This window comes from Mauremys mutica, chromosome 12 (assembly GCF_020497125.1).
Source record: "Mauremys mutica isolate MM-2020 ecotype Southern chromosome 12, ASM2049712v1, whole genome shotgun sequence".
NCBI lineage: Eukaryota > Metazoa > Chordata > Testudines > Geoemydidae > Mauremys > Mauremys mutica.
Window position 1 is genome coordinate 563183 of NC_059083.1, and position 20836 is coordinate 584018.

Sequence of the window (20836 nt, forward strand, 5' to 3'; positions counted from 1 at the left end):
GGAATACGAACGTTTAGTCTTTTGCCCAGACAGCTGGCTAATGCCAGTAGAGCAGGGACTGAGCAGCCTTATGGCTTGATCCTGTTACGTCGACTCAGCTGGGCTCTAGCTTGTAGCTACACACCAACCTCCGTCTGCTTTAGCCTGGCGTTGGTTTAACCATACGACGTTTGGCCACTTTTGCTGCGTTCGTATAATTAGAGCAGCAAAACTCCCACCACAACAGATGCAAGATGTAGCAGGGCTGGGCTACACTAGGGACTTATATCGGCACAGCTACGTCTCGCAGGGGTGCCAACAATCCACACTCCGTGAGACACAGCTATCCTGACCTAACTCCCAATGTAGCCAGCGCTAGGTTGAGAGAACAATTCTCCTGTCGACCTGCCCGCCACCTCTTGGGGAGATGGATTAACTACACCGATGGGAGAACCCCTCCTGTTGGCATAGATAGTGGCTACACTGAAGTGAAGCAGCTGTGCCGCTGTAGCGTTTTAAGTGTAGACGTACCCACAGGAATAAAAGTGCATATACTGGTATAGCTATTCCTGTCTGGGGATATGCTGTCCTGGTTTAAGGCACCTTTAGATCAGTGTAACTGTGTCCCCAGTACAGCTCATAATGATGTAGTTATATCAGTAACAATTCACACCCCCCAACTGATATAGTTATATTGGTACGACTTTTAGGTGTATACCAGGCCTTGTTAGCTGCACACAAACTCCCATGTTTGATCACCTGGGAAGGATGAGCTGGGGTTTGAGTTATGTTCCTAGAATCTGCAAGTATGTTATGTTGAATTTGGCTCTCTGATTATCATGACACCGGAAATACACACGAAAACCCAAATTTTTCCAGTGACGCCTGTTGTGACCTTCACTTCTGCAGTGCTGGGAGCTCTTGCAGTTTTACTGCGAGTCTCATGCTATTTTGTGCTTTTCTTTAAGTCCCTGCTCTTGGAGTCAGGTGATTATGGGAGAATCTCAGCTTGTTTTTTTAAAAACAAAGTTTCTGCCCTTCCTGTTGCTTGAAAACATGACCCTGAAAACAAGAAGGCAAAGAACCCTAAATGCATTATTTTTTTTAAAAAATCATGATTTTTAAATAAATCTCACAATTTGGGGGACCAGACTCATGGGTTTGAATTTTCCCATACTGTAATAATTTCAAAGGAGGTGAAGTGCGACATTTTGTGGCTTCTGAATCTGCAAATGAGGCAATAAGATTGTTTGCAAACACAAACAGTACAAACATTAGGAAACTCACAGGTTTTCATTGAAGGGGGAGCCGTCTACCCAAATCCATGTTCTCTCGGGAGATTTAAAATTTAATCCGATCCAAACAGAATTTTTCTCGGATGTGATCGTCTGTATGTAATCCTGTAAAGTGTACGAGACAGGCATTTGGGTGAATAAATGGTGCTCTAATTCTCTGAAGTCTGCTCCAGTGTTGACAGCACCTCACTCAAATGCCGCAGTTGGGAAAATCACAAGGGTGATAAAAAAACCACCACAACATACTGTTAGGGTGGCCAGGTGCATGGTTTTCGATCAGAAAGTCCAATCGGAAAGGGGACCTGACAGTGTCTGGTCAGATCTACTGACCAGACACCCAAAGTCTGGTTATTGCAGGCAGGGGGAGTGGGGAGGCCCTGGATCATCACTTGTGCCATCCCCTACTCAGCTGGGGCCACCTCCTATCTTCATTGGGCAGCTGCAGCTCCCTGCCCCAGCTCTGCAGACATGTCCCTCCTGACCCAGGCCGGGGGGTTGGGGGGGGAAAAGCAGTGAGTGATGGGGGGAGAGGGGAAGAGGAATGGATGGGGGTAGGGATTTGGGGGGAGAGGCGGGGCAGGGGAGGTTCCGGCATTCCTGCTGGAGTGTCAGGTTTTTAAATATTACCAAGTTGGCAACCCTACATACTGTCCCTGGGATCTTAGCACTCCGAGCTGCCGACCTTCAAACAAAATATCTCCTGGCTTATCGGTGGGGTTGGAAGTACATTTTCCCACAGTGGTTTATTACGGAGCAGTGCTCCAAAATCCTACAAGAAAATTAACTTTACCATCTCCTCCTGGTCCTGGGTCACCAGTAAATGAGAGCTCTTTGTTATGCAGTCCTCATGGCTGCTATTCCATGTTCTAGTTTCTTTAGACACCCAGTAACATTTCCCCTTGTACGGTAGCCAGTCCCTGGGGCAAAGTACGCACCTGGAGCCCTCTGGAGGGGGAATTGGAAAGAGCCGTCATTAATGAGTTATTTATATTACTGTAGCACCTACTGTAGCTGCTGATCAGCTGTTTGGCAGGTCAGGGAGGGGCTTGGAGGAGGGTGGAGAATGGTGAGTGGGTGGGGGCAATGGGGAGAGGGTGGAGTGGGGACAGGAAGAGAGAGAGCGAGGGTGGGGCCTCGGGGGAGGGGGCGTTGACATTATCAAACCAAAATATTGCAATGGTCCTGGATCGAAATTGTTTGGAATTTTCGTTTCCCAGGAAATGTCAAGGATTCAGCTCTTGGTTCTGAGACTGATGGGAAAAAAAAATTCCAAATGGTTGGAATTTCCCACAGAACGAAAATTCCCATTTCCCAGCAAGCTCTAACACCAGCACAGGGGCTTCGGGGCTGGGAGCGAATGGCTAAAAGCAGGTCCTACAAACAGCGTGGAGAAAAACAGGTTAAATAACAACCCACTGAAGCTGCACCTGCCCAGAAAAATGAAAGTCAGCGCCTGTGACGTTACCTGTTGAGCTGCTTTGGGGTGGGTCACACAGGTGCTGTTTCAGGTAAGACAATTTCTCGAGGCTGGAGACGCATTTGCTTTCATTTCTGGGTCTCTCGGGGACCGCCTCACCTTCGGGGGCCCATCCACTCCCCGAGGAGCCCTGAAAAACTTTAGTGCAACATCCACGTGAATGAACATTGTGGGCCGTGCTTTAAACCATTACGAATGCAGGTCTGTATGTTACACCTCATTCGGTAGCGGCTAGTGACCATGCTTGGGAAAGAGATGGGGGGACTGAAAGAGGGAGGGAGAAAACTTGTTCATCTTAGCCTCTAAGGATAGAACAAGAAGCAATGGGCTTCAACTGCAGCAAGGGAGGTTTAGGTTGGACATTAGGAAAAAGTTTCTAACTGTCAGGGTGGTTAAACACTGGAATAAATTGCCTAGGGTGGTTGTGGAATCTCCATCTCTGGAGATATTTAAGAGTAGGTTAGATAAATGTCTATCCGGGATGGTCTAGACAGTATTTGGTCCCGCCATGAGGGCAGGGGACTGGACTTGATGACCTCTCGAAGTCCCTTCCAGTCCTAGAATCTATAAACAGATGGACTGAGTGTCTCCTTTGCTACACCCGTTCAGCGCCGTCTCACTTTTCCTGTCTGTGTAACAAAGGTAAGGCCTTCCTGAGCAGCTCAGGTGAATTCATGCACTGGGATCCCGTCTGTTTCATTTTGTCCCGCTGTTGAGAATGATCAGGTTGTTTCTTGGCAAGTGTAACGGGCGTGAAAACGAGCAGGAAAATTCCTACAATTCCCTGGCTTTTGCTATGTTCAAAGACCATGGAGGTTGCAGAAGGCAGCGCTCAAGTTAGGCAAATGTCTCGGCTGAAGTGATACGCAGGCTGTCCACCCAGAACCCTGGCTTATTCAGTGCACAGATTGGATGGTGGCTGCAGCCAGGGCTGCCCAGAGGGGGGGGCAAAGGGGGCAATTTGCCCCGGGCCCCGGGCTCCGCAGGGGCCCCCAAGAGACCAGCTGAGGCTCCCACCTCCGCTCCTCTCTTGGAGCCCTAGGGCATCAAGCGCTGTCCTCAGACAGCGCCGCAGCGTGTCTCTGCCGGGGCCCCTGAACCCCGCCCCGCTCCGAGCCGCGTGGTGAGGGGGCGGGGTTGGGAGCTCCGGGCTGAGCTCAGCTCCCTCCGCTCGGTGTGGAGCTCCCAGCCCCGCCCCCTCCCCACGCGGCTCTGAGCGGGACGGAGCTCAGGCCCCGCCGGCCACACGCTGCAGCTGTCGGGTGAGGCGCTGAGGCTCCTGGCGAGGAGGGAGCCGGGGGTAAGAGGCTGGGGGGGTTGGCTAAGGGGCAGGGAGTCCTGGGGACAGTCGGGGCACAGGGAGGGGGCAGAGGTTGGGGGAGCGGTCAGGGGGCAGGGAATGGGGGGGGTTGGATTGTGCGTGTTCTGGGGGGGGGGGTGGATAGGGTCAGGGCCACCCGGGGGGGGGGCAAGGCGCAGGAGCTTCTTCGCTCCCGGTCTTCGCCAGCGGGGGGTCCTTCCGTTCCGGGACCCGCCGCCGAAGTGCCCCGAAGACCCGCGGCGGGGACACACACACCCCCGCCGCCGAAGAATTACCGCCGAAGACCGGGCTGCACTTCGGCGGCAGGTCCCGCTTCAGCGGTAATTCGGCGGTGGGGGGCTCCCACCGTGGCTCTTCGGGGCACTTCGGCGGCAGGTCCCGGAACGGAAGGGCCCCCCGCCGCCGAAGACCCCGGGCCCCCGGAATCCTCTGGGTGGCCCTGGCTGCAGCAGGGATGCGGGTTGGCCTTTGATTCACAGAAGGGTTGGATGATGGGCAGCGTGTGAGAAGCAAGGGGCTGCATATTGCACCGCTGCCTCTTGCACTCAGCACCGGAGCCATTCAGTTTCCTGGGTTCACTGGAGCACCCCTGATTTCAGGCACCACCTCTTCAGCATCTGCTTCTATCTCCCACTTTCACTGAGCCGGGGAGCTGGGTGAGTGGGTATTTATGTGGGAGGTGCTCTAGGCCAGAGGTAGACAAACTATGGCCTGTGGGACCGTCCTGCCCAGGCCTTGAGCTCCTGGCCAGGGAGGCTAGGGCTCCCCCCCAGGTGTTCCCCGTCCCCTGCAGCCTCACCTCACTGCGACACCAGCGCTCTGGCCTGCCTCTCCTGCCGAGCAGTGCAGTGGCATGGCTGGCTCCAGCCAGGAGCAGGGCTGCAAGCTCCTGCTGCTCTGAGCGGTATGGTAAGAGGACAGGGGGCGGTGGGGTAGGGGGTTGGTCAGGGGACAAAGAGCGGGGGGTGGGGGTTGGATGGGTTGGGGATTCTGAGGGGGCCAATCAGTGATGATAATGTAGTATTCAGGTCTGTATATTTGCCTGAGATAGAATGTGGGGTCTTGAGTTGTTTGCCCGTTTGCCTTTTGATATTTTTATATTCTTACTAATATGTGTGAACAAAGAACAAAGACACCGTGTGTTACATCTGCCCACACGCAGACGGGGTGACAAGAGATACGCGATAGAGCTAACGTGTTGCTGGATAGAGTGGGAGTGTAATATACAAGCGTACACTTGAAGACTGCCTCCACGCCTACCTCAGGCAAATATACCGGCCTGAATACTACATGATCATCACTAGCACTCCTAGCAATGCCCTTATTTCAGTTTTCCTTAAATCTGCTCCCAATCAAGTTAAGCCAAAATAAGAGGGTCAACAACTGGGGTTGTGTTGTTTTAACTAAATTTGTTTAAATTCACACCTTTAGTTAAACTGGGGAAACCCTCCACGTCGGCATCGGAGAAATTCCATTTAAATTCTATCTGCAAGCAAAGTGCTACGGGCGCAGATCTGCTATTAAAAACCATCCTCCTAGTATAACAAAAATCACGGCTCATGCACACTGAACTATTAAAAAACAGCATCAACAAATCCTTAGACCATCCCCAAATCAAAACGTTAAGGAACCACAGAAAGGAACATTGGTGACCCATGTGTTCAAGGCCTAGAACTTTTAAATGTCTCCCCCAAACTGATGAGTAGAGTGGGTCAACATTCACATTTCTGTGCCACTGTGTTATGACGACATTTTCAGTCCAAAATTGTTTGGAAGAAAATGTAGAAATTCTGCAATTTTCTGTGGAGTGGAAATTTTAAAAAAAGATATCATTTAGGGGAAAAAAATCAAAACAATTGCATTGGAAAATTTCAAAATGAAATGCTGAAATATTTCAAAATTTTGAAATCAAATTTTAATTTTTATTGTTTATCATAAAAATTTTTATTGAGTTTTTATATTTGGTTCTATTTTTCAATTTCTTTTCATTTCATTTTTTTTTAATTATTAAAAGCAGCAGCTACCGGCTGTCTTAAACAGCCCGAGCGCTTATCTTATTTCCTTGTTGGATGTGTCCCCTGTTTGATGTTATGAAACCGTTTGACACATTGAGCAAGAAAATCAGAGAAGCCCTGAGTACTAACGACAGCAAGTTCGTTTCAATGCCATGTGTTAGCCAGAAATCTTTTTTCTAAGACATCAAAAACAACTGCTGCTTAGAAGAGTAGCTCTCTTAACCAGTTTTAAAAATAAAACATAAATTGCAATAAAATATAATGCCTCACTTCTGGGCTGCCCAGTTCCTAGGGGAGCTGGTTCTCTGGTTCCCCAACTCATTTCTATGGCAAACTCCCTGTTAAGCTGTCAGAGCTGTTAAAAAAAATAAAAATAAATTTTAAAATGTCATAAGCCTATTTTCCCCTCCCCACTTTTGTCGTATCCAAGAACAGCTGAGCTACTGTTGCTCAAACTTTTAAAAAAAATATTGCTAAGAATGAATGGGGAAAATTTAGCTCAAAATGTGAAAACTGTGGGAAATTATAGGAACCAAAAAACGTCCCTTGTAATAAAAATGCCTTAACAATAGGTGTGGTTGTGATCTGACTGCCTGTGATATGCTTGCAAGCGAATAACTGCTGTGGAGCGACTTACCCCAAACACTCAGCACTATGACTGTCATCAGCAGGACAACGTACCCAGCCGCTCCGATCTTCAAGACAAGTTGATGCCAGTGCGGACACTGATGGAAATCTGGCCAATTCCGTATTTGGGGAAATTATAATAAAAAAGGAAATATTGCAATTACTTGATGATTTACATTCTCTTTTAAACAAGAATCAGGGAGTAGCTGTGTTAGTCTGTATCTACAAAAACAACAAGGAGTCCGGTGGCACCTTAAAGACTAACAGATTTATTTAGGCATAAGCTTTTGAGGGTGAAAAACCCACTTCTTCAGATGCATGGCGACTGCATCTGAAGAAGTGGGTTTTTACCCATGAAAGTTTATGCCCAAATAAATTGGTTAGTCTTTAAGGTGCCACCGGATTCCTCGTTATTCTCTTTTAAAGCTTGTCCAGAAACCCCTGCAAGAGGATGGCACACCAGTCTATACTGCACCCGCAGATATGCTCCCCACAACTGCTCGCAGCACTCCTATGTAGTAGAAAAGTCCTGACACCTTGGTTTTACAGCTGGGAACTCAGGTCCAGGGAGATTGCCCATGATCCCACAGGAAGTCTACCTACGGCAGAGCAAGCTCAGATCTTTAGAATCACAGCCCAGCATCTTAGCCACCAGACCACCCTACTCTTGCTCATCGAATGATAAATAAATCATGATTCTGGGGGCTACGATACAGCTGTCCGTCAGGCGAATGTCCATTTTAAGAGCCTCCCTGAAACTGTCTAGACAGAATTATGCACCCCCTAATATTATCCCGAAGTAGTAAAACAATAGCAATTGTTCTGCAGCGTATTGTGGAAGAACTTGTCTGTCCTTGAACCTTGGTGTGAGCCTGTGACCAGCCAGCAGCATGTTGGGTCTTCCCCTGAGGCCCTGCTCCTGCACTACCCCTTCCTCCCAAGACCCCGTCCCCTGTTCACTCCTCTCTGCTCCCTCCCCTGTTGCTTGCCCTTCTGCCCCTCTAGCCACCCCCCTATTCTGGCACCCCAAGAGTTGCCAATTTTGGACATATTCCTGGAGGTTTCATCACATGACCTAAGATTTAATCTGTAATTCCTGGAGACTGCAGGACAATCCTGGAGGGTTGGCCACCCTAGTGAGAAGCAGCTGAATCGAGGTGTTGGTCTGTGTGGCTCCCTGGAGAGGGACAGAGGCACAATAGATGTTTCTTTGGGCCCAGGCAGAGGAAAGCTGGCCTGGCAGGCTGTGAATATGGCTACCGCTCAGCCAAAGGGGTAAGGTTTTTATCCGAGACCAAAGAAAACCACAAAGAGCAAAAATAGAGTCTTCATGAGAGAGACAACAGAGGGTGTCTCCTGCTTTTTAAGATCCTCCTTCTCAAATCCCTTCACACCCCAGCCACACGTCTTGCATGTGACAGTCCAGAGAACAAGATTAGGGCAACGAACACCAAAACTAAACAGCTCTGCCTGTGCCCTTATTACGCTAACATTTGTACATCAAATCAGCAGACGACCTCAGAATTGGATGGGGACATAACTAATTAAATAAGATCAGAGCTGTGAGGGCTGCCGGCAGCCAGAGAAAATGTCAGAGTGAATAAATGTAATGTCCTTGCCCCAAAAGAAGAAATTGACAGCTGAGGGAGAACATGGAGGGGGTGGCTTTAAACCGAGCTTGTTTTCGTTTTGTTTTATCGGCCTCGTGGATGGACCGGTGGAGCAGGATGCAAAAAACCACAGTTCTTTCCCAGCTACTGCACTGACCACCTGGGTGATGCTGGGCAAGTCATTTTCTTGCTCTGTGCCTCAGTTTCCTCATGTGTAAAACAGGGATAATGATACTGACCATTGAGATCTAGGGGTGAAAAGCTCCAGGTAAGATCTAGGGATTTGTACTTATTTCAGACCTAGCATCACTAAGCAGTTTAACACTGTTGCAAAAAACCCCAATCCTAACATTGTGCTGGGATGTATTAGCAGGAGTGTTGTAAGCAAGACCCGAGAAGTAATTCTTCTGCTCTACTCCATGCTGATTAGGCCTCGACTGGAGTATTGTGTTCAGTTCTGGGCACCACATTTCAGGAAAGATGTGGACAAATTGGAGAGAGTCCAGATAAGAGCAACAAAAATGATTAAAGGTCTAGAGAAAATGACCTATGAGGGAAGATTGAAAGAAACGGGGTTTGTTTAGTCAGGAGAAGAAAAGACTGAGAGGGGGACATGATAACAGTTTTCAAGTACCTAAAAGGTTGTTACAAGGAAGAGGGAGAACAATTGTTCTCCTTAACCTCTGAGGACAAGAGAAGCAGCAATGGGCTTAAACGGCAGTAAGGATGGTTTAGGTTGGACATTAGGAAAAACTTCCTAACTGTCAGAGTGGTTAAGCACTCGAATAAATTGCCCAGGGAGGTTGTGGAATCTCCACCACTGGAGATTTTTAAGATCAGGTTGGACAAACACCTGTCAGGAATGTTATAAAAGGTGCTGGTCCTGCCATGAGTGCAGGGGACTGGACTAGAGTGATGCTCAAGGTCCCTTCCAATCCTATGATTCTATGATTAATGGTTCAGGTAACCAAGTGTGGAAACGCTGAACTGGGACTAGGTGGGGACCGAATACATCAGTTTTCAAAAAGGAAAATATTTGAGCACCACTGGGCTGTACTCTCAGCCAGTTCTTCTAAAGGAAAGATGGTCCATCTCCATTAGCCCATGTCATTCTCTGTTAGCACAGTGAAATGTCTCTGTTGCAAATGTAAGTGTCTTACCTGAAGGATTCAGGGCTAAATTCTGATCTCACCGACCCTGGTGTAAATCTGGAGTGAACTCACTGCAATCAATGGAGTCGGGGTTGGATCCTGATCTCAGTGACCGTGGTGTCAATCCACAGTGACTCCAGAACTAGTTAGTCTGGGTTTACACTGGTTTAAATTAGAACAGTCTTTGCCCTGCTTTCTGAAATAATACATGTAAATTCACTCTCTGAGCATCCCGAATCTCAATGCTCATTCTCGCTCATTCTTCCCCAAACTCAACCGCGGAAGCTTTTTTTCATCCCTTCTGTGACAAAGTGGGAAAAATTTGTAATATTTTCACGATTCCTATGCGTGCCTCAGTTTTCCTCTGAACTTTGCATTGCCACCTACGTGTCGGGCAGGAGGGGAATTAACACTGCTCCTGGAAAAGAGCAGGAGACGTGTGTGTGTGTGTCACCTCACTGCCTGGCTGGAATGAATTGGGTCCTTAATGCACTAGCTGAAACCGACCCACATCAACAGAAGGTTCGGAAAGAAGTCCCAAGGACTGAACCATCAATGCCTAAGAGCAGGAAACTTCATTAGGTGAGACATGTGAACAAAGCTGGAGAACAAAAGGGAAAATGGTGCTGGGTGGCTGGAATAGGGGCTTCCCTATGCAGGGAGTGAGAAGCTCTCCCCTGGGGAGGACAAAGAGATAGAGAGAGGGCCAGAGATGAAATCCATTGCAGCTTGGCTGGTTCATAGCACTGCCTTGGCCAGGATGGACGATGGTGTAACTTTTGCTTCTTTGCCAACCCAAGGATGTTCAGAGTCTGTAGCCAGGTGACTAATAACTGCTACCTTGTTCTGAAAAGGCTGCCTGCGTCGCTGCAAATACTCCCTGAGCGCATTGCACGCTGGAGGGGTACAGAACAAGCCACCCACAGGGGTCTGGCTTGGCTGGATTTGTGGCAGGGATGGATCACTGGTGCCAGAAGACCCAGTCTTGGGGTCCATGGACCGCTGAGGCACCGTGTGAGCCCTGGGGGTCTGAGACGCCGAAGGGGCACAGACTAGACCCTGTGAATCCGTGCCAGCCTCCACCTACCCCGTTATTCTAGAGACACTCGGCAGGAAACATTGTCACCTACAGCGTTAACTTCTTTCCACCCCAAGTCTGTAAATAAGAAACTAAACTAAGCATTAAGGATTCTCTGACAAAACAATACGCTGCTTGTCTTTCTGTGCTAGTGCTACAATTAGCTCTGAAGCGGCCTGGGAGACATTTACATTGACACAGTACAAAGTTTAAAATATACCGTACTACACCTATCAACTAATAAATAGTCATTTACTCGGCTAGACCAAGGCCCAGATTTGGTCCTGTCCAGCATGGGGGGATGGACCACAGACCCAGCAAGGTCCCTTCTACTCCTACATTTCTCTGACTCTGTGTTACACAGACTAGTGCCTCTATTCCGGCCCCTGTCTCTGCACACTCATCTCCAGTTAGAAACCGGGAGATGTAGCTGAAAATCCCCATCTTAGCACAAAAGTAGGAAGGAAGAACGCACTCACTGTGGGGTTGAGATGGACGAGGTAAGTGGGCTCCCGGGATGTTTAAATCAGCATAGACGACATCAGCAGCCATGGCACACACAGCCTGAGATGAGAGTATGCCAGTAAGCAGAGCTGTGAATAAGGAGAACCACCTATTATGCATAAAACAAAATGAACAACACATCCAAAGCCAGGAAGTGTTATCTATCAGAAGCTGCTGAATTTCTTTCCTATCACCGCTCTGTGGATTTCCTTCGCCATTTCAGGCTAAGGACTGAACCGATCGTGTAGTTTTAATCAAGGCATTTGCACTTGCAGAGCTGGGAGGCACTGAATTGATTGGCTTCCAGACGCCCCCATGCTTTCCTGTAAACAGCAGCTCTGCAAGCTAGAGGGGGCCCAACATTTTTTGCTGCATAAAAATTGAGAAAGAGCGTGGAACTGAAATTACAACGGGTATTTCCCAGACCCACTGGAAGCAGCCCAATCCAGACCTGTCCCCTCTCCCTTTCCAACAGCTTTGGGATCGTCAAGCTCTTGTGCCGATGCTCCCTGTGAAAAGAGACGGCACTGGGTAGATGGCACATCACGGCTGATTTCTTCTTTCCTGTGGGGGTTGGGGGCGGGGGGTTAACTTGAGAGTCAGGGATCTGTGCACAAGTTCCATAGAGTTCCCAATGCACAGGGACCGGCCTGCAGGTATGGAGTTGGAGCGTATGTAGGCTACCTTGCATAAGCTCTGAAAACCTTAGTGAGCAAGGATGCTCTTGTGGATAAGGAACAAGCTTGTGAGCTAGGGGTTCAAATCCCAGTTCTGTGACACAGACTCACTAAGTGACCTTGAGCAAGTCACTTAAATCTCTGGGCCTCAGTCCTTCATTTCTTCTTCCCATTTAGATTGGAAGCTCTTTGGGGCACAGAGTGTCTCTTACTATGTACAGTGTGTGTCATCAGATATTTGGCTGTGTGTGTGTTCTCTCTGTGTGCCATCCCAGCTCTGCGCAGAGACCTGGCACAGCAGACCTTGAGCGAACCACCCAATGACCACAAGATCCGTTAAGGTATGAAGGCACCCGGCCTGGTTGATTGTCGATGAAGCACTGTATAGGTGCCTTATACTTGCTACAAGTACACTCAATGAGTGTATGCCCGTGACAATGGATGCAGCTCAATTAGTGGCCAGACTTTTCACTATCCCTTCGGCTGGACAAAGACACTCTCTTTGAGACTCCATTTTGCTATCAAGGTGGTCTGGTACCACCCTTCTGGAATGTTCTTTCATGATTGTGTTGTGCCTAGTACCTCTTAGGAACGTGTGTTTCTGCACTATCAGCCCTGTTCTTGCCAGATTCTGTGAGCAGGGCCTACCTCTTGCTCACAACCTGACTTTGCTTTATATCAGCAAAGCTTGGCCCACTACTTTAGCCCAGGCCTCAGGCCTCATACCAGGCCTGTGATTCAAAGGTTTATATTTCAGGCCCTCTTCCTACTACCGTGTGCAGCACAATGGAGGCCTGATTTCAGTTGTGTTCTATAGATGCTACCAAAATGCACACAATCAATGTTGAGTGGCTGGTTGTTTACAGATATATGTCTATATATACGCGCAGCGGAAGCTGAATTTCTGTTCCATTGCAACAAACTCAGCCCCCATATCTGCTTAGCTGCTACCCAAATATGTGTGGCTTTGACCTGAACATGTACCAAACCTATACGGAAAATAACTCGACCCGCCTCTGTGGTGGTCAGACACAAAATAGTCTTAATATTTTGTCGCTTCGGTTGCACAAACCACTATATCCTCCAAATGCTGACAGGGGTTAAAAAGTGCAAATACGTAATCTGCCAAATGCCAATTGTAATGTTGTTGTCAATGCGTTTTCCAGTTTGTATGTAGCAAGAAGTGTTTCTTGTCTCTGGAGCATTCAGAGCGGCTGCTGCAATGGGAACAGATTTCTTTAAATCAAAGTGGTTATTTCACAGGGGAGTTTCAAAAACCATTTTAAGTGAAACCAAATATTATTTTCAAGGTGAGTGTGTCCATTGTCACAGCATGACCTGGCAAACACAACCAATTCATAAAGGCAGACAGGCCAGAAACTCACCACCAGAAACAATATCAGAAGGAGAAAGAAATTAAGAACTATAGGCATGGTGGAAAAGAGATTGTTTGACTCTATGTAAATGAAATACCTATAACTGTTACAGCTTTTCAAACACAGAGGGCAAAACATACACTTTGGAGCTAACATTTTACATAGAACTGTTCAGCAATGTCTCCCTTCCCTCTCCAGGAAAAAAGTAGTGAAAATGAGACATTTTTTATCTTCATTGATATTTTTCTGTGTGTGTGTGTTTGAAGTTTAACATTATGCAGCATTTTGATAGGACAGCTAATACATTGGTTATACAACTCAAATGCATGAAAAACAGAAGTTTGGACCTAAACGTGAGATGAAAGACTTTAACTGATGCTAGCAACTTAAAAGATAGAAGAGGAAGACAAAGAGTAGAAAATCATCAACCACAATATGTGATCAAGATCACAAAGTTGAGGAAAGTGACTGGTAGCAGGTCTTGTCAATGCAGCTCTAAGGACTTACATAGGCCAGTTTATAAATGTGTATTTGTGTATAACACACTGTGGGAGGGGATCGATCTAAGATACGCAACTTCAGCTATGCGAAAGTATCTTAGTTCGACCTACCTGGCTGTCCTCACGTCGGTGAGTTGATTGCCGCGGCTCCCCGTCGACGCGGCTTACTCCTCCTGCCGAGGTGGAGTACGGGCATCGATTCGGGGATCGATTATTACCCGCCAATCTGGCGCATAGTATAGATGTACTCTAAGTATCTCTATTTAATTTAGAAGATTTCTGTTATAAAAGAATGGATCTGTTAATAAAAACAAAGAAAAAAATCTGAAAAAAATAACATTTTTTGGTTTTAAACTGAATTTTAGATTTGTTTTTCAATGAAATTCCAAACAGTTTGAATTAAAATTATTTTTTGGAAAGAAAATGTCTGTTTTGCACATAATCCATTTTCCATTGGAAAAAGTAACATTTTGACAGAAAAAATTTGACTAGCTAAATTAAGTGCAAAGCAGGTTAACCCAGTGTGCCTCCATGTCTCCCTCTAGTGGCTGAACCAGGTTTAGAGATTTAGGAGTCTGCGACTGCCTCAGGGCTAACAAAGAAGCCCTTTAGCTCAGGCATCAGAGGCTCAGGGCTTCACAGGATTCCAGGTTCAATCCTCCCAGGCAACCCTGCCAGGAGCTTCAGAGTTGATTTCACAGCTGGACAGACCAGTAACGGTCTCACTAATGTTGCATACAGATGTAACACCTATTCCTACTTGATATGCCCCTCCTTATACACCCAAGGATGTCTTTGGCCTTCTTAGCCACAATGTCATACTGAGAGGTTGTGTGGAGTTGATCTCCACCATGACCAATGTGACCTTCTCAATGTCACTGTTTTTTCCTCTGAAACACTGCATGGGCTTCGGCAATGCCAAATGGTATCCTTACATAACCGAACACTGTGTCAGCTCTCCCTGTTCCCATGAGCAATAAATTCATGGACACGTTTTAAAAAATAAATAGCAGATTCTTCCATATTCAGCACTGCCTGTCATTAACCAATAAGTTCTGATTCATTCTCTGATCAGAAAAAAGACCATTTGTATATCTTCCTTTGTGTTGCTGGTTTGTTGAGACCCAAGCCTGATGTCAGCTGCTTTAATCGTAGTATTTTTCTTAGGAAGGAGTGATGAAATCACAGAGTATGGTTATGGCAAGAGGTGAAAACGTCTGCTGTTATGCACACAGAAATCTCAGGATTAGTAGCCAGGCCATCTCTTGAGGCCATCTTAGATATGTGGCTTCCATTTGGTCATTTATCAGGTGTAAAATCCAGTTACTGAGGAAAGAAATGGGCCACAGAGTGGTTTAAGAAGTTAGATTTGTGCAAGAGTCCACAGGTTACATCCTCACTGCAGAGCTAACTCATCTGACCTGCACTGGAGTGACTCCTCTCAAGTAGAATGGAGGGGGTGGGGGGGGTGGGGAGAACATGGGAAATTTTTCAACCAAAACTGTTTTTTATGGAAAATGAAGATTTGGGACAACTGAAACATTTTGTGAAATTGTGCTGAATTTACCAATTGTTTCAGTTAAAAAAATATTCTGAAAATATTTTGATTTGAAACAACTTTTCAGTTTGAAATTTCCTTCAATTTTATTCAACATAAAATAAAAGCTCAAAATCAAAACAAAACATTTTCGTTGTGGGTGAAATGAACCATTTTTCTTTGACCCCAAATGAATTTTTTCTGCCTTTTCAGTATGCTGAAAATTTTGAAAAATTTTCATTTTGGGTTGATCTGAAACTAATTTTTTTCCTGATATTTCAGGAGTGCCAGCAAACTGAGAAACTAGTCAGCTGCAGAACTCTACCCTGAGTTAGCCTAGCTCCAGCGAGGATGCCCATGCTGCAAAAATAACACTCATGTTGCCATGTCCACAATGGCTCTGTTCTCACCTGAATGTGGTGCTAGCACTTCTCAGGATACATCCTCCAGCTCGTCAGTGAGCTGAGCTGCTCTAGGAATTCTTTCCCAGTGAATTGTTGGAGAACTTGTCTGTCCTTTTGGGGCACACTGGGGAATTGTGGGAAGGCACTGGAGGACTAGTGACACTGAAGTTGTGCTAGCCTGCATCCACACTACAGAGCAGCTGTGTTAGTAGCTGATGAGTTGTGCTCACTCAAGTTGTACTCTCCAATGGGACAATAACGTGAGCTACAAGCAACACTGCATTTGAATTAAAAGCTTTGGTGTGGGAACAGGACTCAAGTTAGGGCAGCATTTGAGTTATAACTTCAGCTGACTTTGCAGTGAAGACAAACTCCAAGAAAGACAAAGCTGCTCCTTGTTGACAGGGCTTTAGCATATGTCTATACTGAAAAAATAAAAGGTGTGTTCATAGGGTGACCAGATGTCCCAATTTTATAGGAACAGTCACGATTTTGGGGTCTTTTTCTTATATAGGCTCCTGTTACCCCCCACCACCCTCCCGATGTTTCTCATTTGCTGTCTGATCACTCTGTGGGTTCTTAACCTGGGTTACCTAACTCAGATTCAGGGCCGGCTCCAGACCCCAGCACGCCAAGCGCGCGCTTGGGGCGGCGTCCCGTGGGAGGGCGGCAGGCGGCCCCAGTGGACCTCCCGCAGGCATGCCTGCAGAGGGGCCGCTGGTCCCACGGCTCCGGTGGAGCATCCGCAGGAACGTCTGCGGGAGGTCCACCGGAGCCGTGGGACTGGCAACCGGCAGAGCGCCCCCCCGGCGTGCCGCCCTGCTTGGGGAGGCGGAAATCCTAGAGCCGCCCCTGCTCAGATTAAAACAGCAGTGAAGACACATCAACTCGGCTTTTAACTTGGGTTGGCAGCTCAAATTAAAGCCTATAGAGGAGCTGGTGGTGGAATTTGAGCTGCTAACCCTGAGTTAAAACCCAAGTTGCTGTGTCTTTACTGCTATTTTAACCCAAGTTAGCTAATGTGAGTTAAAAGACACACCTTTTTTTGCAGTGTAGACATACCCTTAGCTGGTGTTTCTGCAAGGGTTGCCTGTGAACTGTTTGCAGTCTCTTTTTTTCAAGAAACAGGACTGGAAGAGCATGTCTCTGCTTTGTGGGTGCCCCTTTCTCTGGCCCAATGTTGCATGGGGTCCTCCTCTCCGGTGCCCCTACTGGGCTCTCCCACAGATGTGCAATGGCCCAGCCTGTGTCGTCTCCCAACTCACCCTCAGAGTGTTCTCCTCCAGCACAGTCACGCAACGGTTCACTCCGCTTCTGGGGTACTCAGCGTCCCAGCTGATGTTCACAAAAGGTCCTTCAACCCTCCTGGGCTTCTCTCATTTCTCCTCCCTCTCATCAAGGCACTGACTTCCCAGGCTTTTTCCCCGTTGGGAGTCCAAAATTCCACGTGAACTGGTTTCCTACCCCTCCTGGGCCTCTCTTCTCTTCCCTGATGTAGGGCTTCTCTCAGGAGCCGATTCTGCCCCAGGCGGGTCTCTCCACTTGACCTCCTCAGGCTCTTCCCAGAGGGGAACCTGCTTTGTTCCTTTCTCCACGATCTTCCTCCTCTGCCGAGTCCCCAGCCCTAGTTAAGTAGTGCTCTGCCTGCTTCACCACCACAGCTGGGCTTGGTTTCTAATTATGCCCCATTACATCCAACTAGGGTCACTAATGAGCTAGGATGTTGCCAGCTCATCAGAGAGGCTGAAGAATAGCTGCTAAGTCCTGGGCAGGGGCATTTGTACCTTCTGTAAATAAACGAACCATACCAAGAAAATCCTCTTATTAGGCACTGCCCCTTTCTCCTCTGAGGGGAAGCTAGCCCTCGGCTTTGCCAGCACAATGCTTTATTTTTATATGATTTGGCTTAAGGCCTGTCTCCTTTACTGGAAAGTCTCTACTTCAGAAGCCTCAACAGCTTAACGAACATTGCCTGAGTCGTCACTGACCTTTAGCCTTCCTTTCCTGTGTGATCTCTTTGGTCTGCTGCTCGCAAAAGGTGTCAATTGTGCTCCCACGACAGAGATGGCTCAGGAAGGGCTCCCTCACACTGCAGTCTCCTGCAAAACAGAACCAATGTGGTGCGTTAGAGGGTTTTCCCTTCACCCTCTCCCCTGGTTCTCCTCACACAGACAGAAAGCAGAAGACCAGAAGTCCGAAGCGCAGACAATGCGATGTTTACTGGGGTTAGTTTCCAAGCAAGCATATTCCGAAGCCCTGCACACCGGTTGGGCTTATCTGTATGTGATAGAGTCTTTTCCGCAGTGTTTCCTTCCCAGTTCTGATGCCACAGAGCCTTGCCTGTGTCTCTGTTCCCCGTTCCCTATTTCCTGTTCCCATTCCCCCCTTAGCAAATGTGATTCCAATTTTCCTTCCCCCCCACTTCGTTTGACCCCAGTTTATATAGTAATAGTCTCAGCTCTATCATTCTTAACCAATCATTTCACTGAAATGTAACTAACCAATCCTAACATATTGTAACATAATTCTCTAACCAATCATATCCCACTACCCTCATTAACTTACACCTGGCAAAATTAATTCTACCGCAGGCAGAAACAATGAGAGAACCGGACAGATTAATAGAAAAGTGGGGGCCATAAAGATAAAACAATAGAGAAATGAGGGTTTCACAACCACAACCATTGAGAAGTGATTTCTTGCCAGACCGGATGCTAGCAAACTATGTTTTCTTTGAAAAGGATAAGGGGGCCGAGGTTAGGACTGCAGCTGGGGGTGGATCTGGAGCCAGGAGCGGGGCTGTGGCCAGGGGCTGAGGTTGGGCAGAGGTAGTAGCATAGCTGGGGAGGTGCAGGGGAAACAGCCGCTTCCCCTCAGCACATTTTCCAAAAGCCGTGCCTTAGTTAGGGGTTACCATGGCGCCAGCGGGCGGGGCCCACGCTCCGCTCTGAAGCTTGGCCTACCCGGCCAGTGCTGGGCTCTTGCAGGCAAGGGGAGGCAGCACAGCTGGAGGAGCCACGGGGCGGGGGCAGCACGGCCGGAGGAGCCATGGGGAGGGCCCCGGGGGCGGCATGGCATGGCCGGAGGAGCCATGGGGGGCCATGGGGGCGGCCAGAGGAGCGAGGGGAGGGGGCAGTATGGCAGCCCGCAGCACGGCCGGAGGAGCCGGGGTGGGCGTGGCCCGAGGAGGAGCCGGGGGGGGCTTTTTAATGTTTGCTCCCCCTGCTCTTAGAACCTGGCTATGCCACTGGGCGGAGGCGGAGCCGCAGCCAGGCTGTGGTGGGGCCGGGGCCGGCAGCTGGGCTGGCAGCCTGGTGAGGCTCCGCTCCTGGCCTCACCCCCAGCCTCAGCCCTGGGCAAAAAATGGAGCTGCAGTGAGCGGTCGAGGCTGGGGGCTGGCGTGGGGCCAGGAGCAGAGCTGCACCGAGGCTGAGGGACGGGGTCAGGGACGGGGACGCGGTTGGGGGGAGGGACCGGAGCAGAGCTGGGGGCAGATTGGGACTGGGTGGAACTAGGGGGGCTTGCCCCACAGTTTGGAGACCTCTGGAGTACATGGACCACTGATCCAATCTGGACGGGACAGTCCTATGTTCCCAATTACCAACCAATCAGGATTCACAGCCACGTAACAGAGACCGATTTTACGTCTTGGCAAATGTGTGACTAAGAAACTGACTCATGGATTGTAGCAGGAAACACTCTCTGATCAATGAGCCCTGCGGTAATTCAGTGGCATAGCTACCAACAGGTGTTACTGATGATATTACCAGCTAGCAGCACTCAGTCCTTCCTGTCACTACTCTGTGATCTCTGTGCATGAGCTTAAGTACGGCTGGCTTCTGCATTGGTCTGAAAGAACAGTGGGAAGGGTGCAGTTACCTATATCTTCAGTGGGGTTGTGTTACTACAATCGGCTTCTGCAGCAGGCTTAGCCACTTTACAGGCAATTCCTCTCTGCAAAATGCCTCTATAAAAGCAGTCCTTTTTCGCTCAGCAGATCTGCTTCCTCTAGGTATCCAAGTCCCATCTCCTGAGCCTTCGCCTCTCTGTGGAGTGAGCCCAGCTCTGGGAGCGGGAGCTGGATTCAGTTCAGGCTCTTGCATCAGTGAGTTCCAGCTGTGCAAATCCACTGATGGCACCAGGGCTGCAGAGGGGTCGCTGAGGGCAGGATGGGAAGGCAACAGGGGCCATAGATTGCAGACGGCAGAGAGGAGCAGATATTTGTAACTTTGCATGAGGCAGAAGCAAAGGGCACGAGGATAAGAGTATTTGCAGGGTACAGGTCAGCCATCCGGACACATGGAAGCAGAAATCCTCTGTTTGATGATGAGCAATTGCACATTGGTTGTGTATATGGTCCCTGAGCTGGTCAGAGATCATACAAAGCTTAAATTGCTTGCATCAGCTCTGCTTTATTCTCAGTCTGAATCAAACTGGCTGTGCAAAATTACACCTACAAGAGGTTCCCATGGCCCCACTGAGACTCTCTGGCTGGGAAGCTTAGCCCTTACAGGAACAGCCCCTCCCTCCCAGTACCACATCTCTTCTTCTAAGCAAAACTTAGTAACACCTAGAAAAACCCAACGTGAAACCAACACACAGTTACTAACAATGTTCAACTAGTCTCTGAGGTGCCTTGTGCAGTCTCCCCTGGAACATCAGCTCTACAGCTGTCAGGAGGCAGCAAGTCCACTTGTCTGGTTGTTCCCTGTCTGAGATTTCCATTGTCTCAACCCAATGTGGTTGTTGCCAGTCTGAGACCCTCTCAGCCAAAACAGCTGATTCTGTCCCCGTTATCTCCCTTTCTTCTGAGATCTGGAGAAATCGTCACCTGTTCTTCCATAGTATGTGTCCAGCGAGGGTCACAGCTTCAGTCAACCACCAGGCAACCTCTTGTGACTCCGCTGCTATTTGCGACCAGTGTTTCCCATCATACAGATCATTTTTCAGAAGTGGTGGCAGCTCCTGGGACCCCAAATCATCTTCAGTTTTTTGCTTTGCCTTATCTGTCTCGTTCTACATCTGAAAATCCCCAGTGACGCTAACATCAGTTTCTAACAGTGCAGGCACGCTTGTTGGCAGTTTTCTGGTGAAGAACCCATGCTGTGGTGGTGCCGTTCTGTAATTTAACGGTGATAAACACAGATCAGAGTCTGACTCTGCGTCCTTTTTTCAGCCTCCATTTTATTATTTTAGTACCGTTTTCTGCCAACCTGCTGGGTTGGGGAGAACGGGGACTAGTGGTTACATGTTGAAACCTGTACATCACTGTGAACTGTTTAAAC